Source organism: Varroa destructor, unplaced genomic scaffold, assembly GCF_002443255.2.
Source record: "Varroa destructor unplaced genomic scaffold, Vdes_3.0 BEIS01000002.1, whole genome shotgun sequence".
In the NCBI taxonomy this organism is placed as follows: domain Eukaryota; kingdom Metazoa; phylum Arthropoda; class Arachnida; order Mesostigmata; family Varroidae; genus Varroa; species Varroa destructor.
Window position 1 is genome coordinate 13,827,922 of NW_019211455.1, and position 27,022 is coordinate 13,854,943.

At 41.0% G+C, this 27,022-nt stretch overlaps 1 protein-coding gene and 1 long non-coding RNA gene across 7 annotated transcripts in view; one reads left to right on the top strand and one right to left on the bottom strand.

Moving 5' to 3' along the window:
- Positions 1-10,220, bottom strand: part of LOC111243619 (uncharacterized) — a 126,507-nt gene extending 116,287 nt beyond the window's left edge. The window contains exon 1 of the mRNA XM_086981649.1: positions 10,059-10,220. The gene's annotated coding sequence lies outside the window, so the exon portion shown is untranslated. The remainder of the gene's footprint in view (positions 1-10,058) is intronic.
- Positions 1-27,022, top strand: part of LOC147757407 (uncharacterized) — a 52,473-nt gene that overhangs the window by 21,354 nt on the left and 4,097 nt on the right. For 4 of the 6 annotated variants that reach the window (XR_015322294.1, XR_015322293.1, XR_015322296.1 and 1 more), the window contains 2 exons: positions 17,021-17,528; positions 19,510-19,620. This is a non-coding gene — a long non-coding RNA (uncharacterized LOC147757407). Of the gene's footprint in view, positions 1-10,285; positions 10,483-11,611; positions 12,044-17,020; positions 17,529-19,509; positions 19,621-27,022 lie in introns of those variants that run through there. The other 2 variants (XR_015322297.1, XR_015322298.1) reach the window with 2 other exon arrangements.

A 27,022-nucleotide genomic window follows, 5' to 3' on the forward strand; every position in this document is an offset into this window, starting at 1 on the left:
GGGCGTTACTGCGTGGCTCTGACTGTATCTGACGATCTGAAGATTTCGATAGGGAATAGCCATCTAGGGCGCATAGAATTACAACTGTTACTATTAATAATAGATAAAAATTGGGAAATAGGGAAACCAGCATGCTGAATGCAATGGCAGCTTTTCGTTGTCTAAAGAAATGTACAAATAACCACAATCGTATAAAAATCGTTTCGCGCACAATGAGGTAGCCGCTGGCAGCGTATCAATTGCGTTGTTAATTCATCTATGAGCATACGGCGTTTTTGTGTTAAGTTATTCTAGCTACGAGCAGTAGTATTTTCTATCAGTTTAGTCTGTTATCATTCAGATTTGTTATACTTGAGCTGAACGTTTGCGTTCGTTGGGTGAGTATCGTGTCAAATACGGTAAGCATATCACTTCCCAGCACAAAGTAACACCCACTTGATCTGTGCCACCCTCATTTAACTTACGAAGGAATGAGTTCATCAACTGTGCACTCAATAATCTTCTATAGTTTTATAGGACTAGGGGCTTTTTTCAGTGAACCGCAATTGCCCGCCGTCGAACAGAAATACGCGTCATCATTATTCGTGTTACGTATAATGTAATATGTCGAAACTTGGGCGTCGTTGCCGCTCCTGCAATCCCTTATCGATTCACATCTAATACGAAGAGCAGCATTAGGTATTCAGGCGATAGTGAAAGAATTGCCAATAAGTACTTGGTTACTTAGTTTTTGCCCCAATACTGCACTTGTATAATTCTTGATGTTAATTTAAACTGCCCCGTCACCCTCACGGAGCTCTGTCGAGCATCTAAAAAGTTCGATCCGCCATCGGGAGGCAGGCAATGGACGACTCGTCGTTGGTAGCCTAGGGAGTAGAAGCCTTCGACATGCGTATGCGGATTCGGCGTGAATCACTTCCATGAGCAAACTGCAATGAGAACGATTCAGGCGCGGGCAGGCGTCTCCGTGCCTTGAAGGGGGTATCCATTTGTTTGTTGAATTGGCTGTCTCGTGTTTTAGGGGACCGAATAGGTTTTGCAGGCGTGATGGAGCATGTCGCCCATACCAACCTATATAAACGTTTAATTTTAGTGAAAACACTGACCACAGCGGCTGTTCGTGTAGGGGATTTCAGTTCAGAGTTCGCCGCAGGTGCCATATATCTAGAAACATTGAAAAATTGTTTGTTTCACTTCAAGTCAACATTACTGCAAGCGTAACATACGATCTTATCACCGGATAAACGTGTTATGTATGCGCGTTAGAATAGACGTACATCAAAAAAGCTACAACCTTGTGGCCCTGACCCAATGGAGCAATTAAACACCACTCATTGAATGGTGAAAGGAATTACTATGACTCGCTATGTTATTATTATTTTTATACATGATGAAAATGGCGTCCGTCCAACCAATGTCTACCCCCCAGCTGGTTGCAACACTATTTACTCGGAGTATTTGACTAAGCACATGTGGCCGATGCAGAAATTTTAATGAACTTGTCTACTATTGAGCTTAAGCTCACTGGCGCTAACATGGTATCGTTACCATCCACGCTGCTAAGTTTACTTTGATGAGTTTCGTCGGCAAACTAGATGAATATTTCGACAGGCCGGCTGTCCAGTGATACGGCTGTGGTATGACCACTTCTACACTGCCTCCCTATGATAATCTTACACACACCATAATGATATTATTAAAAGGACTACCAAAAGAAATTCAGGCAAATAATCTACCACCTTACCTGTATAGAGGGGGGCTAGACGGACACAACTAGACGGATATGACTTTTGTTTTGCCAGGGACCATCAAAGTTAATGGAAAGTTAATGTATGGTACGTTAAGAAGACCGTGGTGACACCCGAAAATCATCTGCTGTTTAACTGCTGCTATCATGTTTTTTTTCGGTTATTATAGAGATTCTGCACGCTATCACGAGGACAGCTACAAATGTGAAATTTATATTTTTGTGATGAAGCCCTTCCCGCTTTACGACGTTGACTTCAACATGTGCATAAGGCAGAGAGAGGAGGCTAAGCCTAACGTTACAGCGCTAATGCAGCCTTTAACATTTTGTTAATGATTTCAGCTTTACCTATTGCCTGTTTGAGCTTGCTCACTTTGATCATGGTCAGGCCATCTACTTGGCACGAGTCCAGCAAATTTCATCAGACATCCGCTGTTCGCTGCAGTCGCATCAATAATAACAGGGTCCCAGCTTTCACCACCAGGTATACTTTATTGCACTAAAACAACGTCCAGTAAAAGCAATGCACTACCCCGAGTAGTAGCCTCGTCGCCCAATGCGCCCATTTCGTTTACCCGTCGTCTATTCATCGACGCAGACGCATAGTCAGGCGTCATTTTATGGGCGCAACCGGTTGATGGATGGTCGTCTGTTGATCAGTTGGTATGCCGTAGGATTGTGCTAAGCAGCAGGGACAAAGACAAAATCGTACAGAGAACGCGCACGCTTAGGTATGGTCGCTATACAACCAGCAGCGGCAGCAGCAGGCGTCACCAGCAGGCGTCACCACTACTAGGCGCCCCCCAGAATCCAAGGTCGGGGCGGACCCCTTCGACTTCGTAGGGTTTGACACCGCCCGTCCCGGTTGCGCTGCAGCCCACAGCATTCCCAATGCTACAACGACTCCTGTTGCAACGTTTCTAGCTGCTAGCGAACGTTGCTGTCTGAAAGGCCAGACAGTCGACGAAAGTACGACAAGGAGGAAAGTCTGGGAAGGGGATCACGCCGCAGCTATATGACCATTTGAATCAGTATAACTACTATTACCACTAGTAGCAGCAGTAACAACGATAAGAGCAACTATTTAGAAGAAACGCCAGCCATGTCCATCTAATTTTTTGCCAACCGTTCTGACCACCCATGCCTACCAAGCGTCTGTCCAGTTGTACCTTAGGACTGCGCCAGACTTGTTTTACGTGTCGCCAAGTGGTATCGATACACACACACACACACACACACACACACACACACACACACACACACACACACACACACACACACACACACACACACACACACGCACACACACGTACAAAAATAACTAGCTTGCCATCGTTCTTGGCCATTGACAGATATCAGGTGTTTCAGATTTCTACTGTCGTTTCCAGAATCGATTGTCGCAACGGATTGCTTGCTGACACCATTAATGTCACTCAATTCCGTAATCATTATTAGAAACATCGTAGCCACCCTCCTCTGTTATTGAAGTTGTCGTTGCCGTTCGTCGTGGTGATTTGGATCATACACGCAATTTTTACCTACATAAGATACCGGCTGATGTCGCATGAATGGAGGTTCCCGTTCAGTAGACTGCATACATACCGGTTACACATCTATTACAACAGCATTGCTGTTAGCGTTGGCTTTAAGCTAGCGCCGATAATGCAGGCGGGGCAAATGGTGCCCCTAAATCGTGAACTTAATTTGATAGCTGTAGCAGGAGCGGCGCCATAGTTGGTGATCGAGGGCATGCAGTTGGCGTCGATATCGAGGTATGCGCCGATGGCTTTAGTCATATGGGAGGCGGAACACGACATGGACATTTCTTTACTACATCGAGGGACAGCTGACGTCTGCACACGCCCTATACATACGTGGAGGTATCGTAGTTTGTCTCTGCTTCCATCCTATCTCGCTTTCCCGCGCTTTGTTGCTTATCTACCACAATTCGCTATTCGAAAATCCAGTCGACGGACGCTCCCGTTTCGAATAAGAGTTCACTTCGACAACGGCAGTAGCGATGACGACAATAATAGCGCGAACTTCAGCGTTTAAGCAGCTTCTATTGTGGATTGCAAATGTCCCGCGTGATAGCGCAGTGGGTAATGTATTTGCCTGCTAGGCTTAGGGACATCTGATGGTCCAGGTTTGAATCCAGGCGAAGATACACTTCGGTCCGTGCTGGACAGTGCCAATCGTCTGTAAGAGTCTCTAACGGCTCAAGTACTGGACGTAAAACAGTGAAAACTTTTTTACGGCTACTAAAAAATAGGTTGATGCAACTGCTTGCAAACGTTGACACTGTAGGGTGATTATATCAGTAATATGTTGGAGAATATATTGCAGAGATTCCAGAAAGAGAGCCAGCAACTGAAGTTTCAAGTCCCCCGTCCCCGAGAGAAACGAGCGGCGCGTGACAAGTTGCTGATCACAGATTCTTCAGAACACATAATCGCTATTGAAGGTCAGTGAAGGGTGCGCTCATTTGCCGGCGGCAACCAGACCTCCTCGTTCGTTGTCTTGGCACAACAGCACTGATGGGCGATGCTGGTATCGTTTTATTAACTAATGCATCATTGGTACAATGCGTTGGACCACGGTCGGTTCGTTTTGCATGCGTACACAGCTTTCATTATTCTTGGAGTAGCGGCGACTGCAGTTATATAGTTCCAGTTAAGTAGTGATTATTTTTATGTTCCTACAATGTCCTGTCTGGACTAGTAGAGCTTACGCAAAGTCATTGGCGTCGACTGCAACTCATACACGATCGACTGTTCTATGTATGTATAACAGCTCTGGAAATTGATAGTTTTGCCCTGCGTAGACGTTACTAACTCCATAAAAATTGCGCAGACCGATTGGGAAAAAGCAGCAGTAATGAGAAAGCATGGTGGCTTCATGCTGTAGGTACGAAATGGAGGAACACGTAATCGGGCTTCTGCTGCATGCATACGAACGTTGGTACGAATAAGGTTAAGATATTCTCGCTATAAAATTACAACGACTAGTCTATAAAGACGATGATGTTTATGCCAAGTTTGAGTCTCAGAGGCTCTCAGATGCCAGAGAGTTATGCAGCCTCCGACTTACTGAGGGAGGCCACGAGGTGCGCGCACTCGGCCCGATAACCGCGCGGCTTCTATACGATCACGACGGTCATGAGTTGGCACCCATGGTAGTGATGACATTGATGGGTAAATAAGTGATATTGATGATTTTTGCATGAAATCATCTCCGAACGACAAAATCTTTCTAAACTGATCATTTCTAGTCGAGTATTTAAGTAGAAAAAACACGTGAACTTATGATCACATGTACATACTGACAATGGGAAAAATATGTAAGCCAATAGAATTTTCGCAAGGATACCCGTTTTTGTTTTTAGAAAGGTTTGTACACTGATGGGTTCCCAGACGTAAAGCATATTTAGTATTAATTGAAGTGTTTTTATTCTGACACATATATGAAGAATTTTGAGGGAAGAAATACGAGATTTATGTTTTTTTTCTGGATCCGGTTAATAATATCAATAATCTAGCGATACGTGTCGGAGAGATTGGTCGCCTGCGCTAAGGAAACAGGAAGCCTAAGCAAGGTCCAACAACGGTCTTAGTAAACTTTAAATTGTCTATTCTTCATATAAAAAAAATCAGATACACTTTGTATCTAGTATCAAATATATTTTTATTCCTGATAAAATAAACTACATAGTATTTAACCAAAAGAACACAGTTACCGGTAACATAAAATTTCGATTTGTATATGGCCATATAGGTGTGTCTTGTGTGAACTAGCGTACCATAATTAACTGGCAGCCAATTCCCTAGTTCCCTAGTCCATATGTGACTCAACCCTTAGACGAGGGAAATCGTCCTAAAAGTAGATGTTGAACACATATTCAATAAAGTGCGTACATTCTCATAAGTGATAAGATCGACTAATTGACCATCAATGACCCCGTTTTTAAAACTCATGCAACGCCTGGTAGCGACGGCACTCGCTATGTTACGCCGAACCTAATGCGTTTATCCCAGTAATGACTTCACATATATACGTGTATATAGATTTTGCATAGCTAACATGGTGTCTTTTAGGGAGAATGTAGGGCTTATGTTGGCACGTTCAGTCACGCGGACCGTGAACTTGTCATTAGCTGTGTTCGCTCTATGATATCATCAAGGTCTCTTTTAGAATCTCTGTTCTTGACTCGTCAGAATAGTAGTCTCATCGAATGTAATTGGTACTCGGTCTCGCCGGAACGACCGAACCGTAATCCGCCAAATTAGCCAAGCGACGATTGAGAAGTCAAGACACTATTTATTTTGGATTAGTACACGGAGGGTTATACCGTACACTTCATCGACAACGAAAGTCCAAAACGAGACTGGGGCAAGGGATACATTATAAAACAGTGTACAAATAATTAGAAGATAATAGCAAACCAGATTCGTCCAGGGTTCGGTTGAATGCATGTTTTTTGTGGTATGTATATATATATTTACGACAGACTAATATCGGCATAAATGCTTATTACTGGAGCACCAGTTGATCCTTATATAACGATACCGAGGGGAACTTTTAGGATTACTGATATGAGCCGTTACTAAATATCTAACAAATTTGTAATTGTATGAGAACTGTGTACGTGAACAAGTGTAAGCAACGTGTACAGCATGGAAAAACTCGACAGGTTGGCATTGACAAAGAATCGCTGATCTCCGTTTGGCGTTACCTTTAATACAAACACAATTAGCCTCTGCATAGCTAGAATAAAATCAGTTCTATTGAACAAGATAAGCACAGGACGAAGGCCCGTAGGGCGCTCTGGTACACATAGATAGGCCTCGATAGTTCTACGTGTCGGCCACTATTAAGAAAGCCCTGTTTTGATTCGCTTACACTACGTTTCGTTATAATGCCGACCACTGCAACAGCATTGAGATCAAACGGTAGTCCCAGTCATTACTGCAGTTGTTTGCTAAATATCTTTTCTAATCCTAATTCTATCTACTAGATTCTAAATTAAATCACAAATATAATCGAGTACAGGACAAGAGGCCGGTATAACAAAAAATCGTTGATTTTTCCACTCATAGATACCCCGCACATGTCCTAGTCCCAGATCGTAGTACCAGCTACTGTATGGTGATAACAGTGAGTGCAGAGTATAAGATGAATATTCAAAAGACGGCGTAAATCGAGCGTCTAAAATACGTGCGGAAGATCGCTTGAGCAGTGTAACCTTCGGTTAGAATTCACCGGATGCGCGCGATTTCGAGGCGATCATGATTCGCGACCAACGTAATCCCCAATAACAAGCAACACCTAGTTCTACAAGACAAGCTTATTGGTGTGACCTGCCTGTATAAGATGGCTAATAAGAAAGGAGATAAACTAGAAGAAATCGGAATTCAATTACGGTTTTAAGTAGAATTGAGGTTTCTTTGTTTATTTGTAAATATCTTTTGGTCAATGTCTGTTGTGCCTGTAAAAAAACAGAAACGTCCGAACAAAGGAAGAAGCGTCCAGAGTAAAAAGTGGCGCCGCTCTACGTCGATAAGAATTGTAAAGCTCTAAATGCTAGTTACTTTATTGGATATAGAGGCGATAAGATCGCGATTTGTACCTGATGATTGCTATACGCTGACTGGATCGAAATTTATCGAAATCGACCCGCGGTAACATAGAAAAGCCAGAAGTCTAGAAGACGACAAATCCGAATCAAAATACACCGTACATAAGTTAGCCAAAAGCTAGCAAAAAAAAAAAAAAACAAGTAAACATAATTCATCTGTTATTAGCAGAGATACTGGCAATTTAATGTTCTATACGAAAACGATGTCTCTCATATCGATACACCTTAGAGAAGTTGTTTGACATCGGAAAGCCAGTAATGGTACCATTGTATGGTACACAAATTAATTAATGTAGAAATGCGTACCTGTTTATGGCAATAAAAAGATTCTGAGCACAATTGCCGGTATATATTATAGAAGTGGGCCGTCAAAGGAAATACGGTAGCCGTTATAATAGCTCACCATTTTAACTGAACTATAAAAATAATTCTCGCCGTGAGACAATGGGAGACGCGTGGCATCAGCGAATTCGACTGTGAAAAGGTATCGCAGCAAGGGAAAGCTTGAATTGAAAATGTTCTTTGTTGCATATCGCTAACGAAAAAAGAACGGTGTATGAATCTCTAGGCATACAAATGTCACGGAAATATCTGTTTTTTATTATAGAAAATTATAGTTTATATAAATATTATAGAATGGAGTGGTAGATGATATTTCTCAATACTCAAAAGTAGAGTATTGGCATATAAGTCGAGAACAGCGTCCCAAATAAGCTGTCTACTATTGCATTGAGGTGTACAAAGGTAACGATCCTGGCCGTATTTGAGGTGCGCGTAGAACGCTGGCGTAATTACCCACTCTTATTATTTTTATAATTTATTCCTCTGTTCCATAATTACTTTTCTTTTATCAATGCTACGCGAGAGTAGCATCGAGGCAGTTGCCAAAAAAAAAAAGCCAAGCAAATCCATAGACATACTGGTAGGCTGTGGGTACGACTGTTATTGGTTAAGTTTGACTTGCAACAGAAGTGTGCAATCAGCGTCTTCCAACAGGCACAAAGTAAAGTTACATGCGTACCACCAATTCCAATAACCTTTTAAAAGCCGTAGGACCAATATTAATTAGGTTACTATAAACTGATTGAAAATTTTCGAAGTTGAGTATTATTGCTTGCGATTGAGGACTTCACGCTAAAAGTAAAGGCTGCGCAAATCTTTCTCTACGTATAACTGATATTGTGACCATTTACAGCCACCTCACAAACAATGGAGTGCCTCGGTATCTTGGGGCAACTACTGAGGATCTGAAGCAATGCTAGGTTTAATCGTTGCTCAATATTTTAATTATATAATATTTCTGTAGTGAAAAATTCCTATGTAGCTAACTCGTACTCGAGCGATACATACGCATTTATTTTACATCAGCAGAAATAACCGTATGCACTCAGTAGCATAGGGGACTAAATCCTCATGACCTGGATAAACCTGGTTGGATTTGCCTTAACAATTCTCAAGAAATCACCCTGCTCGCTCTCATTCTTAAGCATTGCTACTGAGAATTATTATACTAAAGATAACGGTAATAAGAATTATCACAACTTGATTTACAAATATGTATACGTAGATGTGTACAGTGGCGAGGCTCAAATTAACAGCATTTGTCCTAAAAACCGTTTTTTAATCCGTGACATATTCGACCTATCTGCGCCAGGTCGTCGTACAGCTTCAGTATCCAACTTCAACGATTTACTACGATAGAGAAACTCGGCTAAAGAAACATTGCTTATTATGCAAAAAAAACTAGTGAACCCAATTGCACAACCTTCCCGGAGCCGTCTAGTAAATTGTTACCCCCGAAATATTGACGGACGCATGGCAGGTCATTTATGCACTCCGTCAACAAACGGCCTATGGCGTTTCGCAGCATATCAGGACTGATCGCAACTACTAATTACGAAAGCTACTCAATTATATATATTGGGGGCGCGAGATTTACATAAAGCGTACACTAGAAACCAGGTATTCGTTACTCAACAATAATATTCGGTGTTTTTTATCGACTAACCTTAATCGTATCCTAATAATTCAATTATATAAAAGCATAATAAGCTACCGAACCGTCTGATTGACGACTACGAATAACTAATTAAAAGTGACCTTATGTCTTGCTAATTGTTCCATATTGTCTCCATTTGGATTTTTTCAGCGACTTCACCTTTAACTAGGTTTAGTCTTTGCTGCGAGCTCGTATAAAAAGAAGCTAAAAAAAAGAAAATGTAAATAACGCCTATGTTTGTGTGCCTCACTGACGCACCTCTATTTTTGCGTGAGCTCCCATGGATCGAGGCATAAACGATTATAATGCGCGTTACCAATGAAAATTTAAGCCAAAGTCTGAGTTTCATAACTATATGCTCCTTCTTATTATAATATATTGTTTTTTTCGACGACGATTACGAATAAGAGGTTTCCGTAGCATCACTTGTCACCAAGAATCGGTAGAACGTGGTCCGAAACAACCATAAGATGCAAGTGTCAAGGTGAGTTAGGCAATGCCGAAAATTACCGGGCGTTTACTCCGGGCTTGAGGAACCCAGATGCTGCCTATTAAGCTTTAAAAACATGTGAGGCTGTCTAGTTTCAAAGCCAAGCGTAGATGCCCTTCGTTTTTTTAATTCATGTCCGGATCTATTCCCTTTGTGATTCAGTTGACGGGACCCAAGTGTCACTTACTTGTCCGCAGATAGATGTTACCGTATCCCGACGACGTAAAGCACGATACTATTGTTAAACCGCTTTCCACTTTATTGCTTCCTCTAAGGTGTGGAACCTATTTGGAACACTATCTCAGATTCCTCGAAGGGAGGGAGGGAGGGGCAATGTTGTCTCCGTTTCTTTATTCTTCCTTCACGTTTTGTACTTCAGGACGCACGTCTGCAGCCTTCATTTTTTCGCTTATTTAAGTTTTTATCATGCGCATTATAGTCCCGAAAAAAGTAGCACTGTACACCCAAGCACGGGATGAATAACGTAACAATAACCATGTTCCAGAATGTACTTTTCTGCGCTCCTCTCGGAAGGCTTCACGTTCATATGAAGTGTGATGCACGCCAGTTGTTTCACCTGTCCCGCACAAAATACGTGCACGTCGTGGTTGGTAAGGTCCTATTATCATTATTGTAACGAACCCCTAGGTCCGGGATGCAAATCTTTGCTTGTCTATTCCGTCTTTTTTCTTGCCATTTTCAGGCCGTTTTTGTTCTAGCTATCGACAAATTCATATCGTTTGCCGGTTATTGTTCCGCCAGAAGATCTTAGGATAGCACAAAGACCATCTCAGTGTATAGAGCCGCATATGCCCTGACTACTTGACTTTTCAACAGTTTCTTTGTGCCTTAAACAAAGTAGGGCAGTATTCACCCATGTCGGAGCAACATACAGGGCTAAGACGACAGCCACCTAATCGATGCCTGACGCCACCCAAATCTAACGAATGATTACTTTTTTACCGATATATTCTGCCGCTGTTTGTTCAATCTCTTGACGGCGTTTTATGTGCTTGCGCTGTTCGCAGTCGGTGGCGGCCGCTTACCAATCAGCGAGTAACTGTTGCTAACCTCGGAGCAGCGCTACGAGCACTGAATAACACACAACCTCAGCTAAAACAGCTTATCAAGCGCGAACGCAGGCGGTAGGCCGATATCCAAATGATTCGAGGCTCATAGCAATGACGACGGTGATAATGGCTGCCGTTACTAGAATAGACAGTTGCGAACATCAGTCAGTTTGATAGACGTGCTTTGCCTTTGCAAGCGATTAAGTCAGCGGACAAGCCAGGAGCAAACCTGGCCTGAGCGCTGCCATAGCGAACGTTGATTGCTGTTCGACTTGTCAACTATAGCTCGATTAGAACAATACGTGTCACGTTTTCGTCCTACTAGAACATAATGACATCGCGCCGTATTGTTGATACTGGCAATGCATCAAGTGGGTCCGATGACGCCAGCCAGGAACAGTGGGCTGCTGGGTGATCCGCAGGGACTGCGGTGCCGATCTGTGGTAGTTGCCTGTTCGCGTGTTAATAGACGGAGCGAATAAGACGAAGAAGTAAGACGTTACGCTCATTTCTGCATCATCGTCGTAGTCGAGTAATTTGAATGCAACGCCAGATCGATCCGTACAGTCTGCACGGTGTAGCAGGCTGGCGCTAGTAAAGCTGACGCCAGTGCTGGCGTCCGACAGCGGCAGGTCTCGGCTTGATTGCAACCATAGCCATTTCTCGGGTCACTATTTTTACCATTTCTGCTGCCGTGATCCTGCTGCAACTACGGTTACTGTTGCCATCGTTGTAACAGGCCTCGGTAGCAATAAGCTACGAACGAGTTACCAGAAACACCATTAAATAGTATAGAAAGGAAAAGCCAATTTACCGGCCGGCCCACCGACCAAGCCCATAAGCTATGTGGCCTAGTGTCACCTACACGGCCCCGAATTGTACGAGCGTGCGTCTGTATATAAAAGTATAATGCCTGCCTCATCGAACAGTTACTGTAGTTCGGATCCCTTCGTAGCATTCTAGCACTGAGGATTATAGCTCGTATAATATGACATATCGTATAATATGTACGCGTCTACGTATGCGCGTAAGACCTCATCATTTGCGTCGAAGAACATTAGTCGCGTCAAGAAACATTGCAGCTGAGGAGGTCACTCAGAAGGTGAGAAGCAAGAACAGTCTTACACGTTTAGTGGTATGATTTTTGGGATTGTTGGTCACTTAGACCGATAGAGGGCAGCTGTACGCGACTGGTAGTGAGAGGCGGGTCACGGAACAGATTCTTCAACGTTTTGAAGGAATACCGAAGCATTACACTCGAAATGTTATGCAATAATGAAATTATCGCCTTATCAACGAAACTAGCTGCTTCAGTGATCTGAAACAGTGCTCATTGGCTGGCTTGGAAATACTCTGATTGACGTTACAGCGTCGGCACTGGTTGGCGTAGTAATAATATCTATTCTCCTACATAGTTCTTTCCTAGTAGGAAGTTGTTGCTTAACAAACACCTATATAATAGTATCGTCTATCATTTTATATGTGTGTAAATATTCAGTATGCATGCATGCGTTCTGACTAGGTGCAGTCAGTGAACATTAATCGAGGTACACGATGCAGGTAATTATCGGTTCATGCGCAGCACAATTATAATCGGCAATGACGACATTTTTTCTTATAGCAAACGAATCGTGTTTTGCTGGAGCAAACTAGAAGCTGTGCTGGACAAGACACGAAATTTTGTCATCGAAATTATTAAGCGTATAGACGCGACGATGTAATGTCATCTAACAAGCACCGTCCTATGTCTTTTAGCGCCGATGTACCCGTAGCTATGCACACAGATTGTACGTGTACACATATTGCTAAATTACCATTTGACTCTAGTTCAAATGTGCTGTCGCTGATCCAAAGCGCACCGCGACCTTTCCACGGGCCTATCAACCGTATTGAATATATGACAGTTAGTAGTAGGCCTGTACCTGTATATTCTGTGCTACCAGTTTTGCCTCGATGAATTCCGCTTTTCGTGGGACCCACATTTTCCTCCCTAAGAAAATCAAGAAAACCAGTCCGCTTTCCCAGATAGAACTTCTTCCAAAGTAATCGAAGAGTTAGAGGCCTTAATTACTTTAATTAAATTTAAAAAATTAGTTAAATTAAAAAAAATATTTACGTCTCATTCGAATGGGCGCGCACCTAAACCATCGAAAGCAAAGTTACCTATCTTTTTTTCGACAGATTTAGATATACTGACACGTCTCAATCAATTCTTATTCTATCTATTGTTGCTTTGAGCGAATCAAATGCATAGAAGTAGTCGTGGTTACGTGGGCATCGTATCGATTAAATACATGGTCGGGGACAGAAAGTACAATATATAATATACATTTTTTAACGTTATAACTTTGATCCTAATGTCGCTGTGTACGGTCTACTCGGTGTCGAAAAACTGTAATAAAGACAGAGATTTCCATACAAGCGTGTCGCTGCGTAGTTCAGCTAATTCAAAAGGATATGTATGAATTATTGAAAATAAGGATATTTACGACATAAAATTCATTGGATGACTTTTGCGGCCTGTCAATGGCGTCCGGTACGTAAACGTTTTGATTGGCTGGGAAGTTAATCAACCGTACCATTACTGAGACTATATTTTCCACCATGAAATGTTCCGACACATGACGTAATCAGCACTGGTTGGGTGAAATTATATGTATTTAGTAGTGTACAAAATGGTAGGACTGTATTACTCCAGAAGGTCTTGGCTGTTATCAACAGAAGGCGTGAACTGGGCGACATCGATTTCGTTTTGAATGGCAAGGCCGTGGGGAATGTGACACTGCAGCCGTCCTTACCGAAAATACGTACGCAATAGTATTGTAACAAGTCAGCAAAGTGCCGTGTTTCCTTAACTTGACCTTCTGGCGAGTGCCATTAAACATAATTTCCTATATGAATATACTACATTATTAGCCTGGCCTGTGTGCAGGCAACTTGTAGCTAAGCAAAATGCACATACTCTCTTTATTCTACCGTGTCCTGAGTGAACAGGTAGATGCTAAACATTTTCAACTTATGAGCAGCGTTTACGAATACGTAAAATGTTGGGAAGAAAAGACACTAATGCGTAGAACCGTATTTGTAATTTCTTTTATTGAGCCACTGTCCTTCATCAAGTAGAGTTTGTCCTATCGAGATCAAAGAGTAACAGTCATTATAACCTAACGTAGTAATGAGATTACTTGATAAATTGAAGTTTCAGTTGAAGTTTGTGATTCTGAATTCTAGTTGGCATTCTCTGCTTAAGTCCCTGCTTATGTTCAATTGATCTCGAAAGCTTTTCAAAATATTTTCAACAGGGAGTAACGGTAAGAACGCTAGCTTGACGAAACCGGTCGTGTCATAGATTCTGGCTACTTTCTTTTGAAATCACTCATGAAAGTCGACACAGATGCTTTGCAGCCGGCATGGATGATCAGAGTTCACCTTTCATGGCCTAATATTTTTAAAGACTGCCTTCAAACCCTTTATAGCCTAGGCTTAGCTCTCAGACAAGCCTTTAATTGTCAACTGAAATGTATCTTAGGAACTAGTTATCCGAATTTTCTTCTAATCAGCTCCCTCTTTATCTGTTCTCTCCGATTTTGATCGGAAACTTCTTATGTCTTCCTAGACCGAAAGTACATTTTCATCGCGTAGTAGCCTGACACAAAAGTGATAGGCGCCACCATTCGATATATGGCCCGTCGCTTCCTAGATTGTCGGCATTGTCGGCTCTAACGTCATGTGGACCGCTTGAAATCGCAAAACGTTTTTGTTAATTCGGGTCAACAATAAATCCAAAGAGTTCTACCGTTGAGCAATACCCAGTTCTAATAATAACAATAGTAATTATAACCAGCACGAAGTATATAATAATAATATTCTAGCGTTATATAAATTCGAAACGCACTATTCTGCGAAAATAGTCGGACTGGGTAAAGCCAACGGGTCAAATACGTGTACTGCACTAAGGGGGAATAACCCTAATTGTAAAAATAATATAATTCTAGAAATGTGCGGTGGCAATATTATAATTGTTAGAAATCTATCGAAGACTGAATAATGACGAAGCTGAATGTATCTTTGCTACTTTTCATTACTAGCAGAATTTTCTTATCAGAATGGATAAATATATTCATGGGCGTCAGATAGCGTCAGGCGAGCGTGGGACTATGTTGTAGGGTGACTATTTTAAGGACAAACCATTAAATTGATAAATACTCATATATATATACAAATAGCCCTTGCCGTCTCTCGACCCTGACCAAGATTCTGAGCTACGAGACTAGGGCACCAAATTATTAATTACTGTAGTTAATTTCCAGACTACTTATCAGTACGGCCTAATATAAAATATAAATATTTCGATAACACCGTGAAGCCAATTGGCGTGATGCGAAAGTAGAAATACGTTTCAGTCCTTAGTGTTCTGCAGATTGATCACTTCAAAGATGCAATTTGAAAATGAATTAAATCATCAATGGATTTGCTTTTACGTCAGTTGTGTCTCAGGCGGGCACTATGCTTCAATGGACTCCACTCAGTAACTGAATACGCCTCAATGGCTTCCATAACGTCTGGCTTATGTATGGTTGATGGCTGGTTTTCGATGGTGATGTGGGTTCCTCAAAACAAAATTTTAGCGATTCTAGCTGCATAAATTAAGATGAAGGTGTTGTTTACAGGCGAACCCTCTCAATCAGATGTAACAGAAAATGCTCGATTTCAACATCACAATAGTGATATTCGTAACCCATAATTATGAAAAGTAGGCGTTGTTAAGTAATCTACGAGAATACTACGAGTTCGCTATAGCTCGAGGCGAAACATGCTGAAGACGGGCGTGCGCACAGAAAGTAAACACCTAAATTCTCAGCCTTTTGAGACAATTTTCAAATTTAGTTCCTAATTAATTAAAGCAATTGCAATTATGATCCATGACATTTTATCGCTTACCAGAGACTTTAATGAAATAGAATTTATTGCTGTTTGAGATGAAACATCCAGGAACCAATTTTTTATCGTTTAAGCTTCCGAGAACCATTTCCCCGCCGGTAGATTTGGCCTGTGCTAAAGAAGAAGTGGCTCGAGTAACTAAGCTTTGCGAATAAGTTACGTAAGGAAGAACGTCCCAGCCCAACAGAAAGGCACCCTAGGGTCTGTATGGGGACGAGTGTTGTCATAAGGCAAGATCGCTCTGCAGCCCCATTAACCGCCCTTTCAATTCAACTTTACAATTTAGCCAGTTGATATCTACATTATTATACGATAGCTGTTTCCCAAAGACTTTGAAATTCAAAATAAAGTACTTTTCCTCGTTCCATCGAACACCCAGAAGAATTTTTATTCTGTAGATATATAGAACGAACCGTTTTGATGTCCGGACTCGAGTGGAACATCCGAAAAATCTGGTACAATCTGGAAATGAGGTCCAGTACCTTTTTGTCCTTCCAGCCTATACGAAGCCCACGTATCTTTTTAGTGAATCTTTACCATAGCGCGCAAATGGTTGAACACTTTTTGTTGTCTTATTTCTAACAAAGCCGCAGGACCCTTGCTCGGTAATGCTTAAGATCTCTCGAGATGTCAGCAGTATAATTTATCGCCCTCTCTGAGAGAGCTTCCTCTACGAAATCTAGCCAACTTTCTAATAGTCGCAACACGTACTGAACTGTTACCTATGGTTAAGTTAATACATTTTATCGTCTGGGAAATATTGGTTTGCATTTAGAACATAAGAAGCATCTAATACTTTAAACGACTCCTTTCAAACTCCATTGAAATGTTCATTTTATTGATGTGGTTATTATATATCTCCAAATGTTTATTATAATATATTTTATGATATTTATAATTATATATATTTCGTACCTCTAAACAAGACATCATTTCGTGCTAAAAATAGCTTACCATGATTAAGTGGCTATTCTCATAAGGTGAGATCACTAATGAGATCTATGAAAAAGCGGAGAAAACACTGGGAAAAAAGGCCCTAAGCAAATTAGCAGTTTAAGCCCGGAAAAGCAAATGACTGTGACTGCGAAAGCTTTTGCTTAAGATAGAACGTGTGCTTTTTGTGTTTCCGGTTCAACAGCGTTTATAGCGTAATGCGAAGTGGGTGCCAGGAAACGAAGGCACTGAACCTAAAGTGGTATGCAGAAAGGAACTGAGCCCAGGGAACATAGAAACCAATGATACAGGCTTGCAGAAAGGGATAAGGTGAACGAATGGCGGAGCAGAAGCGAAAACAACCTCGGTGACAGTATTGACTAGGTTCGGCTGTAAAATAATACGTATCCAAAGCATTTCATGTTATTAAGCGTTGTCTGGAGTGAAAACGGTCAATGCTGTCAGATATGTTAGACTTCCGAGGCGGGAGCCTTAAACAGATGCAATGGCAGTCGCACTCGACGACAACATACAGTTTCATCGACATGGCCTAGAGAACTAAATTCAGCCTTTATATTCTCCAAGTTTAAGTCAGTGTGATTTCGATTGTTTGCCTGCTTTACGGACGGCGATATGCGACGTAATGTATCCGGCCGTCGATCTTCTCAGCTAAAATATCAGCCAAATACCCAGTTGAAGAAATTCCTAGAACGGTAAGAGAACTAGCGTATAGTAAATATCATTGCTTTACCCTCTATAGTGTTCAAGGTTTTCAACTCGCTGGAATGGCTTCGGACTTTTACGTTAACCATGGTTCTGACATGCGTGTTTGCCTTTGAATTTCCTTCAATATGATCATTATCATGTATATACTTGCTTGAAAATACTTCATTTGAGGCAATTCGAAACTGAAAGGTGGCTTTCGTGCACTTCAAGCTTATTTGTTTTTTAGGTTATCGCACAAAAATATATAAAGATGTCTTTGAACGCCGATAATGTCTAATCTCGATCGAAATTATCGTGAATTAAAAATATTTGATTAGGAGATACTCATATTTAGGTACCAATTAAAAAATAACTTAGAAAAATTTCAAGGATCCGCGAACACGTTAAGCTGCCAGATCGTTTCGTTACGTAGAAATATTACGATTTCTCAATTGAATTGAATTGAATTTAAATTCTTTAACGAGTCCATTTTATTTAAGCCGATACATCTCATATCTGTAAAAAAAAACTTTAGGATGATCAAGCTTCATTTTTTATTGCAAATTGTAGCAATCATAATAAATATGACTCTAGAACAGTTAATGAGATGAATAACTTTATTATTATTATTATTATCCATTACAATATAATCATTATTATTATCGTTTCATTCTTATAATTATCATCATTTTAATTAGTTCTATTTTTCCTCTTATCTTCACTATAGCTCCTTATTTAATTAGACTTACTTATGATGGTTACTTTGTCGAAGAGCTTCGTTCGAACGATTCGAAATTAGCTTGCCTTCCTCTTTATTATATCGCAGTCCAATGCTCGCTTGCTCCCGTATTTTTCTGTAAAAGTGTCTGACGTCTGTGGATTTTCCTTTCTTTTTCCTATTCACTCACGTTCCCTGCTCACTGTGCGTTCTGTTTTCGCATAACGTGTTTCTAATTGCCTTTGGTATGTTTCTATTCGTAGCTGGTCTGCATACTTTTGCTTGCCGTCACAAAGCTTTCGTCGTCCCTCTAACTAGATAAATATATGCATGTATTGTTGGTATTCATTTTGTTACAACTTGTCGTCGCTGTTTTGCAAGAAAAAGATTTGTCAAGCGGTGTCAAAAAAGGTGTCTCCAAAAAATTTTTTTGCTAATCTTATCATTTTGCCTTTATTTCATACAATATCATGTTTTCCGATGTTGCAACTCTTTACCACACTATAGTGTCTATTGCCTATTTGGTTAACTTTCAAAGCAGTGTAGAGACATTTCATGGGTGTGGGTTATTTGTATGTGGAGACTGTATTAAACGGCATTTATATATATATGCGTACGCAAAGTTTTGTGTATATTCCCAACAGAGTATAATGCATGCACCTGTAGTGTTGACAAAACAGGTTTATTTTAACATGGCTTAGTTTGACCAGTCCCCCGTCAATAAGGAAAAAGCAGAACTAAACAATAACATTAATGTTGTTACTATTCTACGCGTAGATTTATTTTTTGATTGGTTGAATAAAGTTCGCTACTTCAAAAAACATATTTCTATTCAAATTTATTGGGTTTCTGTGACTGAAAAGTCATACATTCTCCAAAATGGAGCAGCGTTCTAACAAGAAGATTTATACGTTGCATTTGTGCCTGAATCTTCGCCAATGTTTAGATCGTGTTGTGAGCATGAAGCAGGCTGACCAGTATTGTCTAGCATGCTCCGTGTTCACGTCTGAGAGAGGGGTGATACTAGAAGGATTAATTAATTGAAGTCTTCTGTTTCGCCTCTTGTGATGTGGCGTTACCAAATATAATAATTAGATAGTAGTCGGCAAGTCGGTACCTCATTGTGGCTGAAAGTCACTCGAGTACTAGTCGATAACAGTCATACTTGCTTGGCGTGACAGTCGACGCAAATCCTTATAGATACTTTAGCCGGAAGGTTGGTGTTTATAATTATCGCTTTTTTTTTTTTCTCTCGTTTTACTTATTGGCAGCATTCGTCGCACACAAATACGTTTGCTTCCGAGTGCCAACGGAAATCGAGTAACTCAGTTTGGAACGAATGGGTAGACGCTGATCTTGACCGTAGACGCTATCTTTGTGAGGCAAGTATGGATCGACATGTCTTTGCCGTATCCGTATGTATTTCGCTTTCGTGGATGTTAACATTGTTGTTCTTTGGGGAGTGTCAGGGTAGAATGGCTGCAGTAACACCTGTTCCTGCATGCGATTATTTTTAGTTGGCGAGTCGTACATTAGAATTGTTATTATTTGCAAATTGGTGTTGCATATTCGCTGTTACTTTAGCAAGCATCGTATAGAAATTAACGTACACAGTTATTGGTTGTAGGAAGAGTTCTGGTTGTTTATAGGTTTCACGCATCTTCGCATGCGCAATCAATCGGGATTGTTCTTATTCGATAAGGCGTAGTCAGTGATACGTCAGCTCAAACATTTCTTTTGTAAGATCTCTTTGTGTCTTCATACAAACTAAACTCTACGATCAAACCCCACACTTATATTCTATATTCCCTACTAGTCTTAAATAAATAGGAAAAACAGGGGAGCACCAAATACTTATGTCGGTAGTACCTTGCCGCGACTCGAGTTGACACCAGTAAGGGTCGATCATCGGCATTTAGTGATCGTTTATGGAAGCGACAAGTAAAGGCGTTCAACTTGATAACACATTTATTCCTAGGCGAACGATACGAACTAGAACAAAGTACCGTAAACACTTTGATTTGAGTGCATTCTCGGTTTTTTCTTCTCCTTGTATCTCTCGCTGTTTCTGTCTACGTGCATCTGCTTCAACGTCTGTCGCAAAGCGACGTTTCCTTAAACCTATTTACCGTCTATCGTTGTTCGCAAGACATATTATCATAACTGTAACACAGATAACTGTTGACGTCGTTGTCGGTTCATTGATTCGATTTAATACGTAGTAGTAATACACACTGAAGAAAAATAATACAAATATCAACAGATCCAGGAGATCTGGAAAGTACTAGTTATCGGGTTATGAAGATGTCCGTATTTCCGCTTTCCTGCTGATTCCTGGGAGTGTTTCGATACTTCTCTGTGTACGTGAATAAGAAGCTGTGCGTGTGAAAGCGTCAATGCATGGATCTGTCCATTGTTGCTCGAACACAGATGGGTACGATGTGTGTGCCGTATCACCAAGCTTGTCCTGATGCGCCTAAACTCAGGCAGTCAGTTTCTGCTTGTATGCTAACAGACGAAGGCCATTGCACGTTTGCTGCCAGCTGGCTCTTCAGAGGTATTACGCACATACATATGTATATATACATATATATATATATATATATATATATTCATCAAGTATCTAATGAGTAAACTCATCATACACGACTTTCTTTTTCTCTTGCACATTCTTTCTATGCGTAATTTTCAGTAAAGTCAAAAGGCCTATTGCCAGCTGGCGGACCTTACAATAAACCTCACCAGTCCCTATGTGCGACCGTCTACATGGAATAACATTCCCTTTTCTAATTTTCTTTCGTACATCTATAGAATAATTTTTGCATTTTTTTCAACATTCTCTTTGCCGTCTGTGCTAAGTGTATATATATATTCACCTACTAGCATCCGTTGGTGCGAGACTATTTTCACTTTAGCGCTATATGATCGGAGATTCTTTTTCCTACCACATATATAATGTTATGAAGGAAAATTATTATTAACCAGTATAAGGATCTTCCATCATTTTCGCTTTCTTCAGTGAAAAAAGCATATCACCAGCCACATAATGCCTATTTATACTGGTTCCGTTTACTATAACAGTTTCTATTATGGTACAATATTACTGCAACTATATAGTAACGATCGTAATTATTACTGATAATAACACGAATAACGGTCAATTATTCGGCCACTGTTGCATTGTTTCCATTTACTCAGCCACTTAACGGGAGAATCCTGTTATTGTTCATAGATGCAATTGTAAGCAATGCCGCCGTTCGTGGAATCGTACTCGTAGTTTCGCCTTGTTCCATTCCTTCTTCACGAGTGTTATGTCAGTCGTAGCTATAAACTCGAACACTTAATACGGTGATGTACAATGTGTGTATGCGATTGCGGTTCATCACCAGACTATCGTCTATAATTACCTATCGAATGTTGTTCCTATTGTATCACATGCACAGGCATAGATCATACGATTACCAATTGACTCTCATTAGCAAAACATATTTTTGTATGCTTTTTGGTAATAATTGATCTCACTCACTTCCGAACCGTCCGTTGCACGCCGTCTTGCCACCATCGTCAACTTGCACGATTCTTAAAACGTTTTCAAACCACTATAATAATTTACTATTATTATTATTACTACCCTATTATATTCGTGTTGGACTATTGGCCTCTGTAACTTGCGACAGATTCAAAACTATAACTTCCGAGTCGGGGGTCCTACCCTATAGTCTAACAACAATACGATAATAATTATCATTATTATAACAATGTACTACTACTTGTATTGTTGGTACTTTCCTAAAGCCTACCGTCCGCTGTGTGTGAATCAGTAGTGGTTTCAATTTATTTGGAGGTGGCCCTGTGACGGAGGCCTGATTTCGTGAAACCCGTCTTCGCTGTCTACGTATTCCTATGGGTCTGTGTGTCGGTTCGTCCCATATAGGTCATATGTGTAAATTACGCTCTTACGTCATTATTAGTTAGGTTTTTAGCTCTAAGTAGTCCCTGTCTAGGTACTTAGTCCTTCCGTGTTTACACTCTGCTTCTGCCCCTAATCACTTCGCCACGCATCTCGCTATGACAACACTTCTCTTCCTTTTACAGGTATGCATACAGTACTTCCATATGTATATAGAATAGCTAATATATATTGTATCTATACATTTATCTACTGACTTTTCTTCTCATACGCACTACGGGAGGAGTGACGCTATTGATCATAACGCTACTACGCGTTGCGGAGGGCAAAGGTAACGCAAACGACAACGTCTTCGTGTGGGAATGAGGCGGGCAAATATACGTATGTATGTTTTGTCTGATCGGTGCCCTGGCGCTGTAGGTGATTGTTTCAGATACGGTAGTTCATAACGCGGGAATGACTTGACCAACTTGGTAGGTTGGCAATGTCTTCTAACCTGCCTTTGATCACTTTTGATTATTTTGTTCGAAGCATCAATGGCGATAACGTGCAAATATCTACTGTGTGCTATAATACTGCTCGCAAGATTCGTGCATAAAGTTAGCTGAGGATGCCTATTTCGAGTATGTCGCGTGTCTTTACGTTGATGACAGTCGAAACATGTCAAATGATCTTTATTTGCTCTCTCCATTGTTCCTGTTTTTCTAGCTCATACAGTTTACTAGGTCTGCTGTTTACTAACAGAGAACGATTTGTTTATTATGTAGCAACAGTGCGGCACCGTTGCGTAACATAACAGTATGTCTATGCAACGTTCCTGCAACAATCCTTATAGCAAGAAGGTAATACACCTAACAATAGCCTGAACGTAGGATCGTATTCGAGGAAGTTACTACGATATTATAGTTCTATTTACGCTGTGTCTGGTACGTGTTGCATGTATGGACTTTGGTCGCTCGTGGAGCTCGTTGTCTTATTAAGGAGCGGAGGGTTTTTCTACCTCGACATTGGATATCACTTTCTGTTTATTTACCTTTATTTGTGTGTGTATATATATATATATCTATAGATAGCAATACTCGCTATTTGTCGCTGCCGTAAATATAGTCACCATCAGCAGCTGCGTCGCCACTATCGGACCAGAAACTTAAAATTGAATAGAAAAAGATCACATTTTGGTATGTATTGCTTATCGATAGTTGACTGGCTAACTACTCCTCGATCAGACGATCAATCCCTTCCGCAGAGAGAGATGTATCCATAGTCCACTGTTCGTCCGCTGTTTTGCAATGAAAAACCAATTTACATTCATAGTAATTATAATAACTAGTAACTGTAATGTTTCGTTACCCGTATCGGTTCGTGGGCTTCATGTACGTATAAGATTAACATGGCCAGCGTATAAGATTGAGAGACGCCCGAAACGATCCCTTGTCATTGTCGCCGTGCTAAGCATTGGCGCATCCTCGAACTACTACTGTGTTACAATAGAGTTCAGCCACGGCCGGCCGCCATGTAAACGTTTTGGTGTGTACCCATCGATGTTACTATCGTCCTAGAATTGCAAATTCTAGGTCCTAATATAGGAATAAATAGGCTCTAAGCATTGCCGTTATCGCTTCAAAAAGCCACTTGACTCAACAGACGCTTCCGAGTCGCTGGACGACTAGCAGAGTCAAGCAATGGCCGCAAACTAGAGTGCATTGGCGGTGTTTGTTCAATTGTGGTGGGCATGCAACTTAGTCAAGTAACTCGTGTGGAAAACAATTTGACCTTTAGTATTGTGGCTTTTTTTTTAGATACGTTCAACAGTAATGGCAGGGAACAGTAGCAGATTATAGCGCTTCTCTTCTAGAATGCGTCTGCTCTCAACGCTGATCATCAAATGCCGCTATAATACAGAAGCGCGTCTCCGCAGCAGAAGCTACAATTCGTCCTGGCAGTTTTGTATACGTTATTGACAACTTGAATGCATCCATTGTGCACAGAATGACCGAGTACGGACCGCCAAAATCATGGCCTACTTGTACGTCAAGTCAAAACGTCCTGATCAACATGGGCACGCTTTCGTTATGGCGGGAGTTTGAATCTCGTATCAGTGTTATTGCTCGTAACGTTTATGAAATGTCTGTGCATATGTCCAGTTCGTGATAATATGATTATTTTGTTTTCTATATGATCTTATGTTTTGTTATTTTTAAAAACCACTCTAATATTTCCTGACACCGCGCCTGTATTGATTCAAATCAACGCTGCTAATGTTGACCCAAATGTAATGAACGTGTTATTACGAACGATATAGTGAGCAATTGGTTTTAATGACCGTTATAATTATCTCACACGGCTCGTTGTGGGCATCTGCGCGTATTCGTGATTCGTCACGATGACTCATAACAACGAATCTACCATTGATGAAACAACAAATACTCACTGATTGATACTCTTATCTTGGTTACACGAACAACTGGGTCGTTACTTGGCCAAGCTTAAACTGCAAACGGGCGCCCCTGCTTGAAGTGGACAGCAAATCTCTCGGTAGAGTTTTCTAATGTGATGATTCACAGTTGTCAGGTGCTCCTGATGTTCCGCATGCATGCACGCCTGCCTCTGTCCGACATGGGTTCGGCGAGAAAAAGAGCCGACCCCAGTTCGTGGTCCGAACAACGATCTTCTCCGCCAGCGTACCTGTACACACACATCCAATGATCATTTCCACGTGGTCATTGACGGATAATCACGAAACGCCGTCGCGGCATTCCGTCCACCATCTTTTGATATGTCACTCACTCTGCCGTCTATGATGTCAGCAGCATTTTTCTTATGCGTTTTGCCATAATTTTACGGCGGAGAAACGACTCCGATCCGGGAAGCGATGTTTTCGTTGACGCTAGTTTTTCTAGCGTTCCTTATTAGTAGTTCCTTATCGAACCTTATTCCCTCCTCAAAAGTAAGGTAGCTAGCTGTCAGGGATTTCATAACGGTTCGCCCTCGCTGACGATATGGCAAACAGCAAGCGTGGATTCGCACAACTACTATACTATACAAACGTGGCGAATATAATCCGCAACGCAAGATTGATTTTTCGTAACTTGACAATTCTTGACTGAATTGTCCGACAGTTCCGCAGGTAATCTTGTGTGTTCAAGGTAAAAAAGGTCCTACAAGTATCTGCACTAGAAAGATTTCGAGTTGTATTCTTCTTCCGTTGATTACCGTACGCCTACGTATTTGTATAGCAATTCCATGTAGCTAACAATATCTGTATACAGTTATGTAGAATAATAGTCACGATTACCTTCAGCGTAACGGCATTCTTAATAATAATGCTGTCATTTCTACATATATATGATAAATACAACATTAACGAGGGCAGACATATACAAATTGTCCGAAGTAGTTAAACGGTTTCGTCCGAAAACGTCCACACCGCGCCGATTTTCTAACGGAACGTTGCTCCACGCAGGCCGTTGGCGTACAGTCTTTCACCTGATAGAAACTCGTTCGACCATGAGCTTTTCTCTCGCGTTAATGTAACACTGCAATGTAAATAGCTAACAGCATTCAATGGTCGTGTTTCAAAGCGATTCTTAGTGGTAGGCGGTTTGTTTGCCAAGGTTCGTTTCCATGGGCTACGCCAAATCTCCTAGATCATGCCCATGGTACATGATCGTTAAGAGCAGATTGGATATCCTGGTAGCACCCGTCTACACTGGGACCCTATCGATGTTCATGCTCCCTTTTATACTATGTAAATTGTATGTGCCTAGGCGTAAGCTTATCTAGCCATAATCACACGTAATATATTTTCTACTTTAATGCTAGCGTTTGTATCTTTTATCTTTACTACAATGTGTCTCACTTTTCCCATTCGATTCTTCTAAATTGCCGTCGTTATTATCATCATCATTATGCGACTCGTATATAGTTTATGTAAAAACGTTTGGGCGTAGTCTCGTTTAGGTTTGATCTCGCCGGTGCGTGAAGGTGCTTGAGAACATGAAATTCAGCATTGCTGCCTTCGAATTCGTCATATCTAATCAGGAAAAATGTTTTGACCTGCAGTACAGAAATTCTGTTTTCTGTCGGCGTTTATTGAGTCAAGCCGTTCTGGCATTGTTTTTTAAGGACAACTTCGTTTGTTTGGCAACCCGAATAGATAGTTCTACCCATGTGCGACATAAATTTCAACAAAAAAAGTTTTCCTTAGTATAGGTGAACTGTGATCTGTGAACAGAGCATGAATTAATCTAACCGTATAGCTTTGTTTCGCGAATTCGAGCATTGGGTTTTTCCTCTCTTTTCGATTAGTTCTATTAAATTGTTCTCGAGTGCAACTTTATCATGCGTTGCTCCTGCCAACTACATGGGAGTCGATGTTATTAATGTCAACAAATTCAGGTAGGCCGTGCGGCCCTTTCTGCTTGCTTTAACTTGGATTAACAGCCGTTTAGCGAGACATCGTCACAAACCCGATGCTGGCTGTGGACAACCCTTTACCTGGCATTTCTCACTTCGGCTTGATCTATTGGAATACTGGTCTTTCGTAGAAGTAGCCTTAATCGATGTTACGCGATGTATGCGGGAAGTCTGCTGCATAGAATAGCACCTGGACATCAGCAATGAGATCAATCTTCATTTGAAGTTTCATTAGCATAGGAATCAGACCGATCTCGGACTCAAGGGCCGCGTTACTATTACACTCACTTAGTTACGTCGAGTAGTCAATTTCATCGTCGTTCTAATAGTTGGTTGTAGGGTTATTATTACCGTTATGGCAATCGCTGGATTCATTAGCGCATGCAACCACTCCCATAATCCAGTATCAATTATCTCAATATATATATATATATATATATATATATATATATATATAT